This window comes from Macrotis lagotis, chromosome 1 (genome assembly GCF_037893015.1).
Source record: "Macrotis lagotis isolate mMagLag1 chromosome 1, bilby.v1.9.chrom.fasta, whole genome shotgun sequence".
Lineage (NCBI taxonomy): Eukaryota > Metazoa > Chordata > Mammalia > Peramelemorphia > Peramelidae > Macrotis > Macrotis lagotis.
This window is the reverse complement of record NC_133658.1, coordinates 400000456-400022834: the sequence shown is the minus strand read 5'-3', so window position 1 is coordinate 400022834 and position 22379 is coordinate 400000456. Positions and strand designations below refer to the sequence as shown.

At 36.4% G+C, this 22379-nt stretch overlaps 1 protein-coding gene across 1 annotated transcript in view; it reads left to right on the top strand.

Annotated features, from left to right (window-relative positions):
- ADAMTS2 (ADAM metallopeptidase with thrombospondin type 1 motif 2) overlaps positions 1-22379 on the top strand; it is a 478959-nt gene that overhangs the window by 129669 nt on the left and 326911 nt on the right. The gene's annotated exons all lie outside the window — the stretch shown is intronic.

The window sequence follows — 22379 nt, the reverse complement described above, 5'->3', positions numbered from 1 at the left end:
TTATCTTTGCTAAGAAAACCTCAAATGGAACCACCAAGACAGGCACAATTGAAATGACTGAACAACAAAAAACAAGAGTTCTTTTTATAGGCCTCACTCTAGTTTTTTTTTTCCTTTTTTAAATGAAAGGCAGAATTTTAGACAGATAGAGGGATATGGAACTGGATGAACTGTGCTCTTATCATCAGTGGTAGAGAAGAAGGAGCTACTAAACTGAAGATCAAAAAGAACTAAGTTCAAGTCTCAGTTCTACAACATATTTGTTGTGTGATCTCGATCTAGTAACTTCTATTCTCTGAGCTTCTATTTCTTTATTTATAAAATAATAACCAACATTGTTCTTTTTGTTGTTAATATATTGGGATAGCTAGTTGACAATTGACTTGGAGTCAAGTAGAACCTGAGGTTTGAATCATCCTTTAAAAATTTGTTAGCTGTGTGACTCCAGAAAATCTCAACCTTTCTCAGCCTCAGTTTCCTCATTTATATAATGGAGATGATAATAGTACCTCCCTCTCAGGAGAGCATTAGGTGAGAAAACACATGTAAAGTACTTTGCAAATTACAATTTGTTGTGTAAATGCTAACGATTATTATTTGACACTTTAATGTTTATAAAACTCTTCAAATACATTATCTAATTTGAGCCTCATTCCAGCCTTGTGAGTTGGGTAATAGGCAATATTCTCACTATTTTACAGATGAGAAAATGAGGCTTAATATTACCCATGACCATACACATGGTTACCTAGTTTTTTTTTAAATTACTTGTCCTGTTTTCCTTATATTGCTTTATGTATAACCAGTCCTCAAGTCCTGTTAATTCTACCCTTCAATGTTTCTTGCCTATACCCCACTGAATAACCTTATTAGTTCTTTCCTAGATTATTGCAAACATCTTTTAAATGGTCTCCCTGTCTCCAGTTTATTGCTACCTCTTTCCAGTCCTATCAAAACCCATTCTGCAAATACTATCATGTCAATTTTCGCATCTGCTGATTAAAGAATTGAGATGGAAGTGATTTCAGAAGTAGTCTAGGTCAGTTGAATTATTTTTCTGTTGAGAGAATTGAGTGCTAATGAGATAGGATGTTTTGTCCAAGGTTACACAGCTAGCAGTAAGACCTAATATTTGAACACAAATTGTCTGACTCCATGTATGGTGGTCTTTCTAGTATATTGGGGGCAGCTAGGTGGCACAATGAATAAAATGCTGGCCTTGGAGTCAGGAAGACTGAGCTCAAATCCAGCCTCAGATACTTGCTAAATGTGTGACCTTCGGCAAGTCAGTTAATCTTGTTTGCCTCAGTATTTTCTTCTGTAAAATAAAATGGAGAAGGAAATGGCAAATCACTCCAGTGTCTTTGCCAAGAGAATATCCAGTAGTCTTTCTGGCATATTATAGTCATCTTTAATTATGTCACCCTATTATGGCTCAATGGCAAAAAAAAAATCACCTTGAAAACATTTCTATAGAACTTTATATACTAAATAGTCTGGTCACAGTGACTACTGAAGATTGTTTTTAAAAAAAAAAAACCAGAGAGGTTGTGAGCCACATCAGTGAAAAAGTCCCCCTCTGACAAAATCATGAGTCCTTAAAGTATTTGATGCATATGAAGACATAATTCATCAAGCAACTGGAGAAGAGTTTTCTACCCTTAAGGACAATCATGTGAAAGAGGATTTGATTTTTCCTTGGTCTCAGAGGATAGAATAGGGATAATAGTAGAAAGCTCTACAGAAGCAGATTTTTGCTTTTTGGAAGGAAGGAATTTCTAGAGCTTAGAACAGACACAATGGAATGAGAATGTAATGGAAGAAGCTAGGAATAAGTGATTTCCCTTTCCTTGGAGATATTCAAGGAAAGGTTGGATGATTACCTAAGAAGGGTGTTTACAGAGGGTATTCCTACATGGAGCTGGAGGTTGGACTAGATGATTTTAAAAAAATTATTTATTGATACTTTTAACTTTTATGAACCATAGTTGTCCCTCAGGGTTCTGTCCTGGGTCCTCTTCTCTTCTTTCTCTATACTAGTTCACTTGGTGATCTCATCAGTTCCCATGGATTTAATTACCATCTTTCTGCTGATGATTCTCAAATCTACCTTCTTGTCCCAGTCTTTCTGCTGACCTCAAATTCTGCATCTTCAACTACCTTTCACACACCTTGAACATCTTAAATTCAAGACAGAATGTTCAAAAGAGAACTCATCAATTTCCCCCTAACTGCCCCCTCTCACCTCTAGAGGGAGGGCATCTCCATCTTCCCAGTTCATCAGTCCTACAACCCTGGAGACTTTTACCCTCTACATTCAAACTGTTGCCAAGGCCTGTCACTTTTACCTTTGCAACATCTCTCCAACATACCCCCCCCCCCCTTCTCCTCTGATACTATCACTACCATAGTTCATATTCCTGTCTTTTCACATCTTGATTATTGCAATAGCTTGCCAATAAGTCTTCCTGACAAAAATCGCTCCCAACTCCAGTATGTTCTCCATTCAGCCACTCAAGTGATTTTCCTAAAACTTCAATCTGATCATATCACTCCCCTATCAGTAAACTCCAATGATTTTATATTGCCTCTAGGATAAAATATAAAATGATCTGCTTGGCATTCAAACTTTTATCATCCACTTCCTCCAAGCTTTCCAGTCTTCTTACTCATCTGATACATATTCATTCATCCAGTGACACTGGCCTCCAGGCTGTTCTACAAACAAGACACTTCATCTCTAAGGTTCTGGCATTTTCTTTTCTCTGTGTCTGGAATGTTCTCCCTGCTGTCCTTCACCTACTGACATCTCTGGCTTCTGTTATATCTCAACTAAAATTCCACTTTCTATACAACTCTTTTCCAACTCCTTTAAATTCCAGTGCCTTCCCTCTTTTATTTTCTGTTTAGCCTTTATATAACTTGCCTTGTATATATCTGTTTGTAAGCTATCTCCTTCCATTAGATTATAAACTCCTTGAAGGCAGGGACTAACTTTTGATTCTTTTTGTCTTCCTAATGCTTAGCACAGTGCCTGATACATTAAATGTTCATTGACTGATTGATTGATTGATTGTTATTATTTGAAATTATATCCCTTCCTCCACTTCACTCAAAGAACCATTGCTTGTAACAAAGAATAACAAAGATGGGAAAATGTAGCTGAACAAAATTGGTCCATCATTAACTAACCATATCAGCTGATTCTGACAAGACATATAATGTTACTTATTCATAGTCCTTCACCCCTTCGAAGACTGGAAGAAGTGAGATATTTTATTATCTCTTTTTACAAACCAAATTTTGTTATTGAAAGTATACATTGAAATTATTTTTCCCTTGTGTTTTCCCTTAGGTTGTAGTAGTCATTGTGTATATTGCCACACTATTTGGTTTACTTAACATCAGTTTATGTAAGTTCACATACACTTCTCTATAGTCTTCATATTTAATATTTCTTCTGCCACTTTGGTATTATCACATTTTTGTACCAAAATTTCAGTCACTCATGAAGCATTATTAAGTGCCAACTCTGCCAGATATTGTGCTAAGTCCTGGGAATATAAAGAAAGGTCATAAGCAATTTCTGCTCTCAAAGATCTTACAGAGTCTAACACGAATTTTGTTTATCCATCTCCTAATGAAATGGCAATTACTTTATTTCTAGTTATTTGCCACCAAAAAATGTTTTACTGTAAGCATTTTCTTGTAGATAGAGCATTTATCTCTTTGATCTCCTTGAAGTAAATGTCTACTTAGTGTGTTTCCTGGGCCAAAGAATAAGGCATTTTAGTCACTTACTTGGCATAATTCCAAATTCCTTTCCAGAAATGTTGGCCCAATTCACAGTTTTAATAGAATTGAATTAAGAGTTCCTGTCTCGCCATAGGTTCACCACCATTGCTGAGTGTGATATAAAACCTCAAGAGTTGTTTGGATTTGTGATGTGATTTGGAATAGTCTATCATATAACCGTCAGTAGTTTGTTCATATTCTTTGATTATTTATCCATTAGGGAATGACTCTTGGTCTTGCATATTTATGTTACAAAGTTTTTTATGTATTTTGAATATCAGTCTCGTCAGAGCTATTTAAGCAAATATTTTTTTCCTATTTATAGTTTTCTTTTTCCCAATTATATCAATTTTACTTTTATCAAAGTTTTTTTTTATTTTTGCAAGGCAATGGGATTAAGTGGCTTGCCCAAGGCCACACAGATAAGTAATTATTAAGTGTCTGAGGTGGGATTTGAACTCAGGTACTCCTGACTCCAGGGCCGGTGCTCTGTCCACTGTACCACCTAGCCACCCCATTACCAAAGTTTTTCAATTTAATCTATTTGAATTTATCTTTTGTCTATTGTGATTGCTTAAGGGCTCTTTCCCTTGTTATATTGCACTGATTTTCTTCTAATTTTAATGGAATTTAATTAATTAAATTAGTTACTACTTAATTAATGCTATTAATTAGTATTCAGATCATATGTCCACTTTGAACTTATAGTGGTAATGGTGTAACATGTGGGTCTAAAACTAATTTCTACTAAATTGTTTTCAAGTTTTCTCGGCATTTCTTGTTCTTTCTCCAGTAATATATGTCTTTAGGGTTATCAAATGCTTTATTGAATTTCATTATTTCTATTCTTCCTTTTCTAACCTGTTTGATCTATTTTTCTATTTTTAGCAAATATAAAATAATTAAAACCACTATTTCCTTTGAGATTTTAGGCTTTTTATCCAAACCAATTTTGTTATTATTTTGAAACTATATGATTTTTAAATTCTCTTTTAGCTCTGAGTATGTTATTCTATTCCTCTGTGATTAGCTCACAGGAGATATATGTAATGTTCTCTCATTGTTATCAGTCACTGACTATGCCTCTGAGTAGCAGGAGAGTTTAACCAACTAGAGGTTAGTAAGTAGGTAACTCCCAAGCTGAATTTGAGCTGTCCTTTTTGAAGTCTACCTCATATTACACTTGTGTGTGTGTGTCTTATTCCCTCTATTATATTGCAAGCTCCCTGACAACAAGACTTTGCAGTTTTTTTTGTCTTTGTATTCTGAGGACTTAGCCCAGACTCCTGACCATGATACTAATTTAATTAAATTGAAATCTATTGAATTCAAATGCCCTCTAGACTTAGCCTTCTGCATGCTTTTCTCTCCCTTGCTTTCTCTCCTGTTTAGCATCTCCAAGGAAAAGGTAGTTGGATTAATTTAAAAAAAAGACAACAAAAATCCCTCAATAATTGGGTATATACCTCTTGGTATTCTTGCCCCGTGTATCTTTGGTTTTAGCTCCAGACTCACTTCATTTCAGACTGACAGTATTTGAGAGGATGCCATCCCATGATGCTCCTCAGCTTCTTGTGCAAGTTCCAGGCTGGAAACCATTGGGCTTTGGGTCATAGCTTAGTCACTTCAGTGAAGAGGGAAAATACTCATTAAATCAAGACACCGACTTTTTCTTTCCAGCTTCTCGGTAGAATCTATAAACAAAGCTCACAAGAACAGGAAACATGTGTGAAGAAACTAATTAGCTTGGCAGAGAAATCAGAACAACAGGGTCTATTTTGTGAAAATTAGCACTTTTTTAAGATTGTGAGAGACCATCAGGACACCCTGACAGGATGATGTGACCCTTATTTTTGGAAACACAAGTGAGTTTAGACCACTCTTTAGTTTACCTCACCAAGTGCCTAATGGGAAATAAGCACCTAGTTAGCACCTCTTCATCAGAGGAGAGACCACTGGAGCCCTCTCCTTGGGTAAGCTATGCCCTGGAGACTCTTAGACAAACAGACAGTTCAGCTCTGTGTCATTTCTCTGTGTCTGGATAGACCATGGCAATGGATGCATTTGTGTCTGTGGATCCTAGGCGCTGGAAGGAGATTTTAAGGTTCTGATAACATCCCCTCATTTTACTGATGAGAAAACTGAGACCCAAATAGGTTAAATAAATTGCCCAATTGGTAGTATATATCAGTGTCAGGACTTGAATCCAGAGACTCTTCCTTTCCCCATTGTACCCATCTCTCTGAATTAACATGAATGCTCATGTGTCTATTGTCTATACATGGACGTTCTCCTTCTCTCCTTCTTGCTCTCTTTTTCTCTCCCTCTCTCTCTCCCCCCTCCCCACTCCAGATCAGTGTGCATGCTCTGTGTAGAATATAGTCAGAGGGAGCAACTGAAGTGCTAGGAGAATTTACTTGTGATGACCCATGGAATGAGCCATTATCTCTATCTTTGTTGATTGTCTTTAATTTACCTTTACTCTAAAGAAAACCTAATCCAAATGTGGCTTTCTGGAGAGTTTCAAGAGGTGGGACATATAGGGAGGTTGGATCTATGAAATAACCTAATACAGGCAGCAGGACCTTGGCAATGTAGATGGCTATACATGCGGTATGCCTATCCCATAGGCCTAGTATTAATTGGTCTTCAGAGAGCAAAGGTATGTATCTGTACTCTGGCCAATATTCTCATCACCTTTCCATTGAATAAGATTTCTTTTTGAGTCACTGAGCAAAATTGTAGTTAGTATCTTTTACTATTATATAAAACAATACCCTGATCCCCCCTCAGGGTATTTGGGTCTATGGGTAGGGATAGGAACTTGTCTTATGATTTTATTGCTATGGGAATGTCCCAGATAAGGAAATTCCTCCCCAGACAGTTTAACACCTTCTCTGTATCCTTAACCTTAGAGATGAGAGGTTAAGTGACTTCCCTAGGGTCACACATATTTGGGGACACATCAGAGAATTGAATACAGGTCTTCCAAGCTTTGAGAAGAACCTTATATTCACTATTTTGTCCACCTTAGGTTCTAAATTCCACTTGAAATCAGGGATCTTTCTTGATTCTAAGATCATGGTTTGAGATGCCTGTGGAGGAAAACCACTGGCCATTGTACTCATATTTCAAAGTAAGTCCCTTGGAGTGCAAGAATTCTGTGTCTTGAGAAGGATGAAACATCAGTTCTTTATTTGAATTATGACTTTTTTGCTGCTATCAGAAATGGGAACTCATGTATCCTTTGATGGCAGTGAGTTCTGATAACCCTTGATTCATTTTCTCTATGGGAAAGGGGCTACTGTTTTTCCAGAGATGCAACTCTTTCTTCAATTTCTCTAGAGACTAATATTGTGAAATGGACTACCTGCTCTGCAATGCAGATTCAAATATAACAAATGTCTATTAAACACCTACTGTGTTCAGAGCTCTGTGCTAGACATTGAGGCTAGAAAGAAGAAAGTTCATTTATTAAAAATTCAACTCTTTGTACAGGCTGCAAGATAACTTGATAGACTAGAATGAGAATGAGATCCAAAAGTATAATACAAATTAAAACATGAATAAAAGTATAACAAAGGTCAACAGGTGCATTAAAGATTGAGGAAGGATGGGCCTCTGTGAATTACTGGTGGCAGAGAAGCTTTAATGGAAGAATTGGCATCCAATTTGAAAAGAGAAAGATTTCAAAAGATGGAGATATGGGGATGTGGGGAGTCATTCTAAGGTACATGGTACATTGTAAAATTTTTAAGGTAGAAGGGAACAGTATGAAATTGAGGAACAGCAAGTAGTCTAGTTGTTTGGCACATAGAATACAGAGTTCAAGATTGACACAACAAGATCTCAGAGAAGATGCAAGAGTATAATATAGGAGGAATAGGAGGAATATGCCAATAGCCTTGGCATAAGGAAAGGATCACTTTATCTTTGGAAAACTGAAATTAATTTTTGGTTTCATTGATTTGCTTGTTTTCTCCTTCATAGTAGGAAGCAACCTATCCAAATCTTCTCAACCTGTACAACACTTGTCCAAGTCTTCCTTTAAATTCCTCACAAAGGATCTATCCAACTTACTAGAAGCATTATAAGGGTACCTACCAGTGGAACAGTGGAACAACTATCCACCTTCTATCTTTCACACTGACCACCAGACCAGCTTTTCTACTTAGTATATGTTTCTTTTTTAATTCCAAGTTTCCTATTGGTAATATGTCTCTCCATATTTATTTTATTTCTTCAGAGACTATTTTATCCTATGCCTTGCAGTCATTAACAACACTGGTAGAATGTTAATATTTATAAGATGAGGGGAAAGTTTGAGACCATTAAAGGCATTTTACTATTCATTTTAGGAAGAAATTGAGAGGTTTTTGAGAATTGGGGACATGAGTGAACTCTTGAAGAATTCCAAATCTTCTCTGTAAAATACAAGACCAATCCTTTATTGCAAGGAGGTGGAAGAGAAGCTGAGGGGTTTGAAGAGAGAGAAGGAAGTTTATGGTGATTATCGTGAGAAATGAGTCAATTAGAGTGAATTTGAGTTGAAGAAAAGAGATTCCTGAGTAGCAATGAAGATCCAATTGAGGTTAGAGAGCATCAATTTGTAATGGAGCAAGCCAGTGTGGTTTTATGACTTTCTTGGCAGTAGGAGCAGAGGTGAATTGTGGAGGTTACCCAAGTTTGAGGATTAGCAGGGAAGGATGGCTCAGTTTGTGCCCAACATTAGGGCTCAAGCTGTGCCTGGAGAACAGAACAAAGCTAGCTGGCCTATCTAGGGATGGAGTACATTTTTGGCCTAGTTTACATATTTTAACCAAATTTAGGCCTGGACTCAGCTGTTTCCCAGGAGGACAAGTGCTCAGACTGCTAAGGAAAGTAGCCTGGCTGTCAGGTACTCACACCTCTGGAGAGCCTGGATAAGCTATCCCTTTGGCTCCTTTTCCCCAGGGGTCCTCTTCAGAGAATATTTTGCCTATTGACTGCAGGCTGGGAGGAAAAGGAGGAGGAGAAAGAGAAAGTGCACTCATAATGAAAACAAATCCAAGTGTTGAACCATCTGTTCTGATATGATGGTGAGCTTGTAAACTGCAGACAATGTGTTTAAGACTAAGAGAAAATTAAAAACTGAAGATGGACAGTGGTCTGAATGAAACCAGAATAGAAACAAACCCACAAGAACAGAGCCCAGTAGTATTGAGAAAGGAAATGAGCACAAAACCTTCCCCAGGAGATAAACAACAGGTTCTATATGGAATGTGTATACCTTGCAGTGATTGTCTCACTCATCTTCACAGCTTCCTCATTTTGGAGAGTCTTGAAAGGTGAATCCTCTCTGACATTCATAATCAAGGCCTATGTTAAATCTGATCTTTTCTGTGAAATACACCCCTCACCCACCCTCCCTGTAACTCTAGTCAGCCAGCATTGCTCTGTGTCCTTCTTCTTGGTCACTCAAAGACCACATTGTCCTGGGGACATTTTTATTTTAGGATTACCTTCTTTCTTCTTTCATTACTCCATATGGAAGAACTCTATTTTCCCCAAAGCTCTGTGTCTCTATAGAGCAGGATTGACAAAAGACTTTATAATATATAATCTCCTACTTTAAGAGTCCTTGATCTAGGATCCCTGGAAAGAGTCTGGGAATAGATTTCAGGGGATTGTATGGAAAAAATATCCTTGGGAATGAAGATGAAAAAAATGACTTTATTTCAATATACAGTAATTGATTGCCTTTGTAATCTTTTGTAATTCATTAATTATAATCCTATGTAATTCATTATTTTGAGAAGGGTCCATAGATTTCACTGGATTGTCAATGAGGTCCATGACCAAAAAAGAAAAAAAAGAACTCTATGCTCAGAGTGTGAGTTCTTTTAGGGTGAGACTCCAGTCTGCTTCTCCACTCTCTAGATCTCCTCAGACACTAAAGAACAGGATGGGGAAAGAGGAGTGCAGCTTCTGTATCTATTCTTTCTCTTTCTACTCACACTGTGTTCTCTAAGATCTCTCTAAGAAGTCTGATACTTCCTCCAAACTACAAATCAACTTCAGTAAGGGTGGTGTCCTTTCTATGTTCATTGTTCCCCAATATTTTAATATCCATGATTTTAGAGCACAGAACTGATTCTCTTATCTCCTGTAGTCTGCTGTTTCTGAAGGAGATAGTATCTAGATTACCTTCAGGTCTATTCTTTTTTCTGTTTGTTTTTTTTCCCTCTGTTCCTCCAAAGTTGTGATATTCCCAAAGACAGAACTGTACTTTTCTCCCCCATTCCCCCCACCAAGCATTGAGATCCTTCCCAAGTTCATTCTCATTTTTTATATAGACAAGTACAGGATTGTGTAAGTATGCATACATGTGTATGTATGTATGTGTATGTGTGTATGTGTGTGTGTGTGTGTGTGAACTGAATTATATGTTTGAGGAACTTAAATCTAGAAGATGTTGAGCAGTTCACCTGAGATCACATAGAAAGAGCATGACCATCCTATTTTCATGACAGAATGTGAAATGTTGGCTATTTGGTTAAGTATTTGTGTTGCAGGGATTTAGAGTCAGTTCCTAGAAGAGTATCATTCCTCCATTCAGGTTTAGTTCTAGAAATAGCAAAATATTAGCTTTTGTTGTGTGATTTGGTAAAAAAAAAAACCTAGTCAATATTCAATGATCTAATGTCTCTGAGCTATAATCCAATTCAACAATTATTTATTGAGAACATCTGCTGACCCTTTGTAAGCATATGATGATAGTTTAATTATCCTTGGCATGGATTTAGACCAAGTTAGGAACAATATAATTTTCCTACATCTGGATTTAAAAGAAAGTAGAAAGTCATCATGACCTGGAGACTCTGTGGCTCAAAGATATCTAGAAAACAGAAGATATGGAAGAAGCCAGAAATACCCAAGTGACCAGATTGAAACATGAACAAAGATGGGACAAATTGATAGGCAGTGGGGCTTTATGGTGGAGAAGTGTGGGTTGAGAATCCCTCCTCCTCAAGAGACTTAAATGTAACACAAATAGACATACAATCTTATGTTCTTTGTCCTGGAAAACTCAACAGACACAAAAATAAATGTTAGCCAGGTGTAAGGGAAGATAAAAAGTCAAAGTTTCTTCTCTTAAGAACTTAATATTTTTCTGAGGTTTTCTGATATGCATGTATTTGAGGATAACAAAAGATAAGAAGTGAAGATAGAGAATAAAAGCTTTACACACCTGATTTTGATTCATCCATTATCAAATTCAATCAAATTCAATTTATTTCAATTCAATTCAACTCACATTTGTTTGTCAGTTAGTCAAGAAGCATGTAATAAGTACTTATTCTCTATATGTCATCATGTTAAGTTATTGGATATACAAAGAAAGACAAACTAGGTTTTGAGAGCCTCTTTTAGGAGATTGATTCCATTGCTTCCCCAACCAGATAAAATTGCTTCTTTGTTTTAGTTATTTTTTCCAGGTTTGGCTAGTCTTTATATCTTTTGGTTTTCCTTCTACCTTTTCTATTTATTTTCTTTACATTACCGTATTCCTAGGCAAATAGTCTCAAACCTGTAAAACTATCTTTGGCCTTCCTTTTCCTCTGCCAAATCCTACTGATTTTACTTTGGCAATAACTCTGTCATTTGTCCCATTTTCCACTTTCACTATGTTCTCATTACCTTTCCTTCACTAGTCCCTTATTCCATTTTGCTTTATCTGTCAATCCTTAGGAAAACCAGCTGCAAAAGTTGGCTGCACTTGTATCACTTGTGAGAGCATGAGCTTTTATTCTTCATATGCTACCCACTACAATCCCTATGGTAAACAATCTCTGACCTTCTTTTACTCCCCCTGTCCCTGAATTAATTTTTACAAGCCATTTTTTTGTAAACTATCCTCTATCCCATCCATCTTGTTTCTTCTTTCTTATCCTCTTCAACCCTGTCACCCATATCCATCCCCATCTTTTCCTTCAACTTTGCTCTCTGAAATTCCATCTTCAAGAAACTTCCCTCATTCTAGTCCCTTTCTCTCATATTCCTTAAGTCTATGAGCCCTCACTGAGGCTTAGATTCCCCATTAAAACTGCAACAGCAGCTAACCTTTACACTATAGCATTGCTTACCTTCTCTCATATATCTTTATAACATTTGCTCCCCATTACCTTTTCCAGACTTCCCTTTTTACTAATATCGAGTAACCTTTCTTCCTTAGAATTATGCTTAAGCAAAAATTTCCACCCTTTCCATATTTGTAGTAGCTTTTTTTCTGTCAGCCCCCAGGTCATTGTCTCTCCTTTTAGTATCAGGCTCTACACTACATCTTGATTTAAACAGAAGAGTTTTTGAGGGTACCCACTTAAATGTCTCTTTAGTTCCACAATGAAAACAAACTGATTCAGTTCTATTATTCTATTATTCTTTTATTCTTTTCATCTTTCCTTCTTGGTCTTATCTCGGTTAAAAGATTTTTTTGTTAGTCCCTTTTTTGTTTTGTTTTTTGTTGTTTTTAGATAAGACTAGGATGAAGCTTAAAGAATAATTTCTTATGCCCAGTCCAAAGTTGCTCTCAACTTTTCCATATATTGTATATTACTTAGAACTTTTTTCCCTACAGGAACCCTGCTACAATTGGTGGGTAGGTTTCCAATTTAATCCACAAAAGTCCATTTAAGTCAGAATGTAGCTGAAATACAGGGGTTATTTTGCAATAAAAACCCCCAATTCTTTTAGAAAATATTTATTTTTAACATTCACTTTTTTTCTTTAAGATTTTATTTATTTTGAGTTTTACAATTTCCCCCCCTAATCTTCCTTCCCTCCCCCCAGCCCCACAGAAGGCAATCTGTTAGTCTTTACATTGTTTCCATGGTATACATTGATCTAAGTTGAATGTGTCACGAGAGAAATCATATCTTTAAGGAAGAAAAATAAAGTATAAGAGATAGCAATTACATAATAAGGTAACGGATTTTTTTTCCTACATTAAAGGTAATAGTCTTTCATCTTTGTTCAAACTCCATAGTTCTTTCTCTGGATACAGATGGTATTCTCCATCACAGATAACTCAAAACGGTCCCTGATTGTTGCACTGATGGAATGAGCAAGTCCATCAAGGTTGGTCATTACCCCATGTTGCTGTTAGAGTGAACACTCTTTTTCTGGTTCTACTCATCTCACTCAGCATCAGTTCATGCAAATCCTTCCAGGCTTCCCTGAGTTCTCATCTCTCCTGGTTTTTAATAGAAAAATAGTGTTCCATGACTACATATACCACAGTTTGTTAAGCCATTCCCCAATTGAAGGACATTTATTTAATTTCCAATTCTCTGCCACCACAAACAAGACTGCTATGAATATTTTTTTACAAGTAATGTTTTTACTCTTTTTCATAATCTCTTCAGGGTATAGACCCAGTAGTGGTATTGCTGGATCAAAGAGTATGCACATTTTTTGTTGCCCTTTAGGTGTTATTCCAAATTTCTCTCCAGAAAGGTTGGATGAGTTCACAGCTCCACCAACAATGTATTAGTGTTCTAGATTTTCCACATCCCTTCCAACATTGTCCTTTCTGGTCATATTGGCCAGTCTGAGAGGTGTGAAGTGGTATCTCAGAGATTGTTTAATTTGCATTTCTCTAATAAGTAATTATTTAGAGCAATTTTTCACATGACTATGGATCACTTTGATTTCCTCATGTGTAAATTGCTTTTGCATATCCTTTGACCTTTTGTCAATTGGGGAATGGATTTTTTTTGAAAATTTGACTCAGTTCTCTGTATATTTTAGAAATGAGTCCTTTGTCAGAAATACTAGTTGTAAAAATTGTTTCCCAATTTACTACATTTCTTTTGATCTTGGTTACAGTGGTTTTATCTGTGTAAAAACTTTTTAATTTAATGTAATTGAAATTGTCCAGTTTGTTTTTAATGATGTTCTCCATCTCTTCCTTGGTTATAAACTGCTTCCCTTTCCATAGATCTGACAGGTAAACTACTCCTTGATCTTCAAGTTTGCTTATAATATTGTTTTTTATGTCTAAATCCTGTATCCATTTTGATCTTATCTTAGTAAGGGGTGTGAGGTGTTGGTCTAATCCAAGTTTCTTCCATGCTAACTTCCAATTTTTGCAACAGTTATTATTGAAGTCTAATAGCTGGACTCTTTGCGTTTATCAAATGGCAGATTACTATAATCATTTCCTGCTATTGCACCTAATCTAATGCACTGATCCACTACTCTATTTCTTAGCCAGTACCAGACAGTTTTGATGACTGATGCTTTATAATATAATTTTAGATTTGGTAAGGCTAAACCACCTTCTTTTGCACTTTTTTCATTGAATTCCTGGAAATTCTTGACTTTATTTCTCCATATGAATTTACTTACAACTTTTTCTAACTCATTAAAGTAATTTTTTGGAATTTTGATTGGCTGGACACTAAATAGGTAATTTAGTTTTGGTAGAATTGTCATTTTTCTTATATTAGCTCAGCCTAACATGAGCAGTTGATTTTGCCCAGTTCTTTAAATTTGATTTAATTTGTGTGAGAAGCGTTTTGTAATTGTTTTCAAAAAGTTTTTGAGTCTGCCTTGGCTGATAGACTCCCAGATATTTTATATTGTCTGTGGTTACTTTGAATGGAATTTATCTTTCTAGCTCTTTCTGCTGTATCTTGCTAGTCATGTAGAGAAATGTCATGAATTTATGAGGGTTCATTTTATAGCCTGCAACTTTGCTAAGGTTGCTAATTATTTCTAGTAGTTTTTTAGATGATTTTTTGGGATTCTCTAGGTATACCATCATGTTATCTGCAAAGAGTGAGAGTTTTGTCTCTTCCTTCCCAATTCTAATTCCTTCAATTTTTTCTTCTTTTATTGCTGAGGTTAACATTTCTAATATGATATTGAATAGTAGTGGTGATAATGGGCATCCTTGTTTCACTCCTGATCTTATTGGGAATGCCTCTAGTCTATCCCCATTGAATATAATGCTTGTTGATGGTTTCAGATAGATACTGCTTATTATTCTAAGGAACAAAGCATTTATTCCTACACTCTCTAGTGTTTTTAGTAGGAATGGTTGCTTAACATTCACTTTTTTTTAAAAAAAAATTGAGTTTCATGTTATTTTCCTACCTCTAATCTCTCTCCCATTTGGAAAAGGCAAATAATAAGATATTATTCATTCTTGTGAAGCCATTCAAAACATATTTCCATATTAGCTGTGTTGCAAAAAAAGCAAAAAAAAAAAAGTGAAAATTGGGCTTTAATCTGTACCCAGTGTTCATTAATTCCCTCTGTGGAGGTGGATAGTATTTTTCATTATAGGTCCTTTGCAATTGTCTTGGATCACTGTATTGATTAGAATAGCTAAGTTTTTAACAGTTAATCATCATTACAATATTGCTGTTACTGTGTACAATGTTCTCATGATTCTACTCACTTCACTTTTTGTCAGTTTATATGTCTTCCCATGATTTTCTGAAACCACCCCCCTTGTCATTTCTTATGAACAATATTACCATTTCCCCATCTATAAGCCACAACTTAATTTTGGGGGCCCTAATTGGAAAAATGTATTAATATAAAGTTATCGAACTCAAGTTTTATTCATCATGAAATTTAAGGACCTTTTGCTCATAGCTTTCAGGCATCTTTTGGATAGGTCTGGTGTGTGGACACATGCTTAGTACATTCTGTTTCATGAACCTGAAGCACTGATTATATCCTTCTTTGCAATCAGTCACTTCTTTTTCATCAGCAATTCTTCTGACCTCCAGCTGAACCCCATCTTTGTAGAGACAGGAATTCCAATGGCCCTTTGCTCTTCAATCCATCTCTTCAATTCCCTCTCTAACTCAGGCCATGTGGCTGACTTGCCTCTCATCTCTTTCTTCTGCTCTGGTGTTTTCAGTTGGGTTTCTTCTTTCAGTAGACAGTCTTGCTTTGTTTTCTCAGTTGGAGAAGGACCAAACTGATGCTCAGCAGCACGATTTCCGTTCATTTTTGAAAATTGGACCACTTTGAACTTGAATTCAGCACTGTAGGAAAATCTTTTCTGAGCCATTTCTGGGCAGAACATGGCATAATGTGGCAAAAAATGCCCTAATATACCAGTAACAAATGCGAAATGATGAGCAGAAAGACAACAAGCACGAAAAAGTGAGAAATACAAGTAAAAAAAATCTACAACAATGAGCCCACAACTCGTTCAAACATTTCATAATTGATGGTTATCCCCTCAATTTCTAATTCCTTGCTTTTATCATAAAAAAGAACTGCTTTAAATATTTTTGTACCCATAGGTAATTTTCAATTTTCTATGTTCTCTAGAATATAGACTTAGTATTGATATTGCTGGGTCAAAGTTTTATAGCACTTTGAGCGCAGTTTCAAATGTTCTTTAGAATAGTTGAACTAGTTCATACTTCCTTCAAGAGTGCATTAGTGTTCCTGTTTTTCCACATTCCCTCCAGTATCTGTCTTTTTCCTTTCCTGTCATATTAGCCAATCTAATTGATATAAAGTGGTACATGAGAATTGTTTCAATTTGCATTTCTTTAACCATTAGTTAGAGAACATTTTTATATAACTAAAAATAGTCAACATTTTCATGAGTTGGGAGGAACTTTGGAGTCTTTTTCTACAGGAACCCTGCTACAATTGGTAGTTAGGTTTCCAGGATAGCATGCAAAGGCCCATTTAAGCCAGAATGTGACTGAAGTATGTATTTTAACAATGGGAAAAATTAGTAAATTATGACATTGTAATAATAGCAAAGATTTAGAGCTAGAAGGCATTTTAGATATCATGTATTCCAATTTCCCCTTATTAATTTTTTTTTGATAAGAAGCCAGAGGACAAGGAAAATTAAGTGACTACTATTAACATGAGTTAATAGTAGAGCCAAGTCCTCTGGCTCAAAATCCCAGACTGTTATAGCAAATGCATTGCCTTGCACATAGTAGATGTTTAATAAATGTTTATTGAATTAAGGTATTCTTGCTTGGAGTAAAAAGACAAAACAGACTGGATCTGGGATCCCACTGGTCTGGGTCATCTCATAACTAGCATGGCTCCCAATGTATTCTCAGCTTACCCTGAATTATTTTGTCTATCTCTTTCTATACATCCTCCATAAAATATATGTCCTACTTACTGTAGCACTTACTATGAATAAGTCTTTTAACATTTTGTAGATAGCAATGCAGAACTTGGGCTGTCCAGCTCCTGTTGCCTAGGCAATGTAATGAATAGAGTGCAAATCCTGTCTCAGACACTCACTAGCTGTGTGACCCTTATTAATTTACTAGTTGTGTTACTTATGTAGTCATTTAACCTTTCTTACCCTCAGTGTTTTCATATGTAAAATTGAGACTATAATAGTATTTACTTTACAGGGTTCTTGTGAATATCAAAATGATATTATATATATATATATATATACATATATACACACAGTTTTTTGCAAAGCTTCAAGTGCTATAAAATATTAGCTATGATTATGATCATGATATTATCCCTTGCTTTTGAGTCATGTCCAACTTACATCATTTTCAGTCATCTAATGTTCTTGTTGGTGTTTTCTCTAGTTCTTATGTTCAAGTCATTATTGATAATGTGCCACAGTCTACTTAGACAAAGCATAAGTACAATAAAATTAAAAAAAGCAAGTTTTCATTCGTTTTATTTGCTCATGCCTAGGGAAAAGCAGCTATCGTTAGAGGATGGGAGGCAGTGTGTAATAATGGCAAGAGTCCTGGATCTGAAGTCTAGGACCTGCATTGTAATCCTACATGTCTGACCTTGGACAAATCTCTTGACATTTCTGGCTTTTTGTTTTTTCATCTGTAAAATGAGGGGGTGATGATTAGTTTTTCTTTAAGGTTCTTGCTAGCTTTTCCTGGGTGCAGTTTGGGCATGCAATTTGATTGGTTGCTGAGGTATAACATTCTCTTCAGTTCTATTAAAATGACAGAATTTACTTTTCCCATTTCGGAATGATTTCATAAATTGAAACTGGCAACCTTCCCCTCCCTTGGTTCCTGCTGTTAGCAAATGCGAGAACTTAATATTCATGCTTTGTGTGTGTATAATCCTGAAGATCAGAATTTGGAGACTCACTGCAGAAACAGCAATGTTAATGCCCAACTCACCCTGCAAATCAAGCCTCTGCAGTTCCATCCTTACCTTCTCTTTAATAACTTGTACCATGGCTCTTCAGAATTTGTGCCAAAGCCTGGGTCTCACCAATGCATTCAACCTGTCAGTCTTCTTCTATTTATTCCTGGTAGTTATGATATGTCATCTATCATACTTTGACAGGTCCTAGATCAGAGATCATAGGATTGAGACCAGGCAGGGACCTTAGAGATCACCCAGATTCATAATTTGGTTGAAGCTAGCAGGGATCATCTAATCTAAATTTAATCATCTAAAAGTCATCTAATCCTTTCTCCTTTCTTTATAAGTGAGAATACTGTAGCCTAGAGAGGGGAAGTGACTGACTCTATATCACTCAACTAATAATTAGAAGAGGAGATTTTTATCTCAATTTGTCCTTTGACCCCAGACCAAGTGCTGCCCAGGTCTAGGCATTGTGAAAAAGCAATGATTTAGGTGATAGAGTTGTTGGACAATTGGGGCTCATGGAGATTGAAGTGCTCAGGTGAGATGGACTCAAGCAGAACTCACCAGCAGTCACCTATCAGAATCTAGACAGTCAGGAAACAGGGTTAACTTGCCTCCTCAGATGGATGGAACCTGGAATCTGGTGAATGTAAGCACCATGGAGAGCTCCAGTGTCTGAAGTGAGGGAAAAGTTGATCTGGAGTTATTTCCTGTCAAATAAACTTAACAAACCTGTCAATTAAAAAGCATTTATTAAACACCAAATAATACATGCCTGGCAGTATAGTAGGCACAGGAGTTTCAAAGTTAAAAATTAAATAGTCTCCACCCTCAAGGAGCTTATAATCTATGAGGGGAGACAGCACATACAAAATATAATAAGTTAATTTTGGGGAGAGAAAGAGCAGTAAAAACTAGGGAAACCAAGCAAGGTCTCCTATATATGTGATATTTGAACTGAGGCCTAATAGAAATGAGGGATTCTAAGAAATGGAGGTGATGAGAGAATTCATGCCAGTCAGTCATGGGAGGATAGTCTGTGCAGAGATTTTACAGAGTAAAGAGATGGACTGTTATGTGAGGGAAACAACAGGAAGACCAATTTGACTGGAATACTGCATCATAAGGTCATAAAGAAAGGTTGAAACTGCATTGTAAAAGACTTTAAATTCCAAGCAGAAAAGTTGTATTTGATCCTAAAGGTAATAGAGAGCCATTGAAATTTGTTGAGTAGTAAAGTGACATGGTCAGATCTGTTTTGTAGGAATATCATTTTGGCAGATGTAAAGAATCAATTGGAGAGGGGAGAGACATGAGGCAGATAAAAACCACTTAATAATTACCTTCCATCTGTAAGGGTCCTGTGATATGTGCTGGGGATACAAGGATAGCTATGACAGCCTCTGCTCTTGAAGATCTTGCAGTCTAATGAGGGCATAGTGGTGGTGGACAGGGAAGGGCATCCACGATATATGATATATAGAAGAGTGAGATTAAGTGCAAAGGAGAGGTTCACGCAAAGTTCTTTATGAAATTTGAGGAGGAACAGCTCAATTTCACCTGGTAAAACTGTTGGTGAAAGGGTCAAGGGATGTCAGGAAAAGCTTTGCAGAGAAAGTGGCTTGATGAAAGGAGAACTCCACCAGAATTGGAGGAGTTCCCTCCAGGGGCACACAGAGATGATAGGAAGAGAATGTAAGAAAGAAGAATACAATTGGCTGGAACATAAAATACACAAAGTGGAGTAATGTGAACTAAGATTGAATAGTTAGTTTGGAGAGAAGATTTTAGAGAATCTTAAATCTGAAACGAGCAATTGGTATGAGAGTCCACAGGTAATGGGAGATATCCTGAAGGTTTTTGATTTGAGCAATGACATAATTACATTTGTGGATTTTTTAAGATTTATACATATAAAGATATGAAAAATAGATTGGAGGAGGGATAGATTGGATGCAAAAATGTTCCATGGAAACTGTGTATAATTTCCACATGAGAAAAAAATAAAAACCTGTGCAAGCATAATCTGTGAGAGTGGAGAAGAGGGACTGAATGTCCCTTTGGACAGTTCTACTCCAGAGGCAGACAATTTTTGATTTTAAGGAGATTCCCTAGTAAAACTCTGATATTAAAAGCTGGCTTCATCTCTTCAAACTCCTTGCCTATGGACAATGCTATATTTTTAGTAGGAATTGGGGAGATGTGGGTTTCTTGGAGTTTAAAGTACTTTAGTTCTTAATGTGAGATCCCTAAATTTTCCACCTATCATAATTTTCCTCTTAGACCTTTCCCAGTACTCTGAAGGATGAGGATCAAGGTTCTGTCAGAGAATTTCGACCCCTTATTTATATAGGAGGAGGATGAGGATAAGAGAGATGTGTGAGGACAGAGAAGACAACCATTTCGCCTGCATAGTTTGAATGTTATTTATCTGCCTAAAAACACAACGTTAGTTCAGGAGGCTAATCTCTTATTGATCTCTTATTCTAAGACTAATATTATGGTGAGAAAACAGTGAAGCTATCAGAGGATCAAGCAGAATAGGAAGTTGGCTTCTTGTAACTATGTATCAGCCAATAGTATGTAAGCTTCTTGAGGACAGGTTATGTATTGCTTTAGTCTTTGCTTCGTACCTCACAAAATGCTTTGCATGCAGAAGGTACTTATGAAATGTATACTGAGTTAAATTGGAAAAGAAAGATGCTGGTAATGGGGGCCTTGATATACTCTGGAACTCCTCTGCACCAGCTGGGCTTCCTTCCCTAAATGCTTAGGTACATAATGTTGCCAGGCACTGTTTGTGGGAGCCCAAAGTACAGAGACTTTAGAAAGGTAAACATTGTGGGCAAGCCCAGAGATGGAGTTTTCCATCACAGTTTGGGCACAGCCAGCGGTTGCTATGCCACAGAGTGTGACCCTTCCTAGTGTTTATTAGAGCTCAAGGAGAACAGACTGTGAGATTTGAGGTTAGAACAGAGTTTCCTCCTTTATACCTTGCTATACATGAGCAGAGTCTTATGCTTGGTGTTGTAAGACTTACAAAGATGAGTACAACATAATGCTTTCATGGAATTTACAATTAGAAGGGTGGATGAGACAGGTAACTATAACACATGATTACAAAGTCATGTTATAAAAGAAGAAACAGTGTGATGCTGTAAGTTCATGAAAAGGATAAAACTCTTCTAGTTTGGGATGGGATCAGAGTCAGGAAAGAATTCAATATCTGAACTGAATCTTGAATGATTGGTAGGCTTGAATAGTTTGTGGAATGGAAAAAAATGGCATTATAGATCAGAACTATAAGAGATCCTAGATTTTACTGAATCCAACTCCCTCACTTTACAGATGAAGAAACTGAGGAATAGAAAAGTTAAATGACTGGCCCAGACTATTTTTCCACTAGTAAGTATCTGAAGGAAGATTTGAACTCATGACTTTATAAGTCCAAATCAAGCACCCTATTCATTTATGCCATACTTGGAAGTAATATCAGCAAAGGTGCAGAGTCAGAGAAGCATGGGGACATCATTAGAGAGGAGTGAATAGTACTGTCTGATTGCAGAATGGATTAGTTCACTGGATTGTAGAGATAGAAGGGATTTTCTAGGATCTATCTAGAAGCCTCCTTTCCTATTTTACAAGTGAGCATCAAAGAAGTTAGGTTTGTCCAAGATTGTATAGGTAAATTCTTTCCACAACACCATGTTGAAGAGGAGCAGAAGGCAACAAAGTAGGTAAGGTAAGAGGTGACATACAGTAGGAAGAGTTCTGGTCAGAGGTTCTAATGTAATTCCTATTAATTATGTCTAACATGACCTTGGGCAAGGCAATTAACCTACCAATTCCTCATTTTTCTTGCTTGTAAAAATTAAGAGATTAGACTAACTGATGTCTAAAGCTTTTTCTGACTCACAAACTTTTATTATAGGTTGGGACAATAATATGGGGGGGTCCTTGAATGCTAAGCTGCAGAGTTTGAACTTTATCCAGTAACTTAAATAAGACTTCTATTGGTTCACACCTTCCATGAAGTCAGGCTTTATCATTTATATGCTCTCTGACTTTACATATGTTATTTAAATTTTTTGATCTACAGGTTTCTAATTTGTAAGATGGTTTTAACAATCATTTATTTCCCCTATCTTTTCCTCACAGAATTTTTAGGAAAAATTTCTTCTAAAGTAAAGTACTATATAAATGAGAGTCATTATTATGGCTATGATTATAGTTATTATTGTTACCCTTCCCTCTCACAATGGAACATGTTAGTTTGGTCTGTGAGAGTCATTCATTTGCTGTATCATGCCAGTTATACGTCTACAATATTTCCATCCATTTCTCTTAACTTAAATCCTCCACCCTTGTTTAGTCCCTCATCACTTCTCAGCTACGGTAGACTCCTAATTGGCTTCCTGTCTCTATCCTCTCTAATCTATCTTCTATTCAGA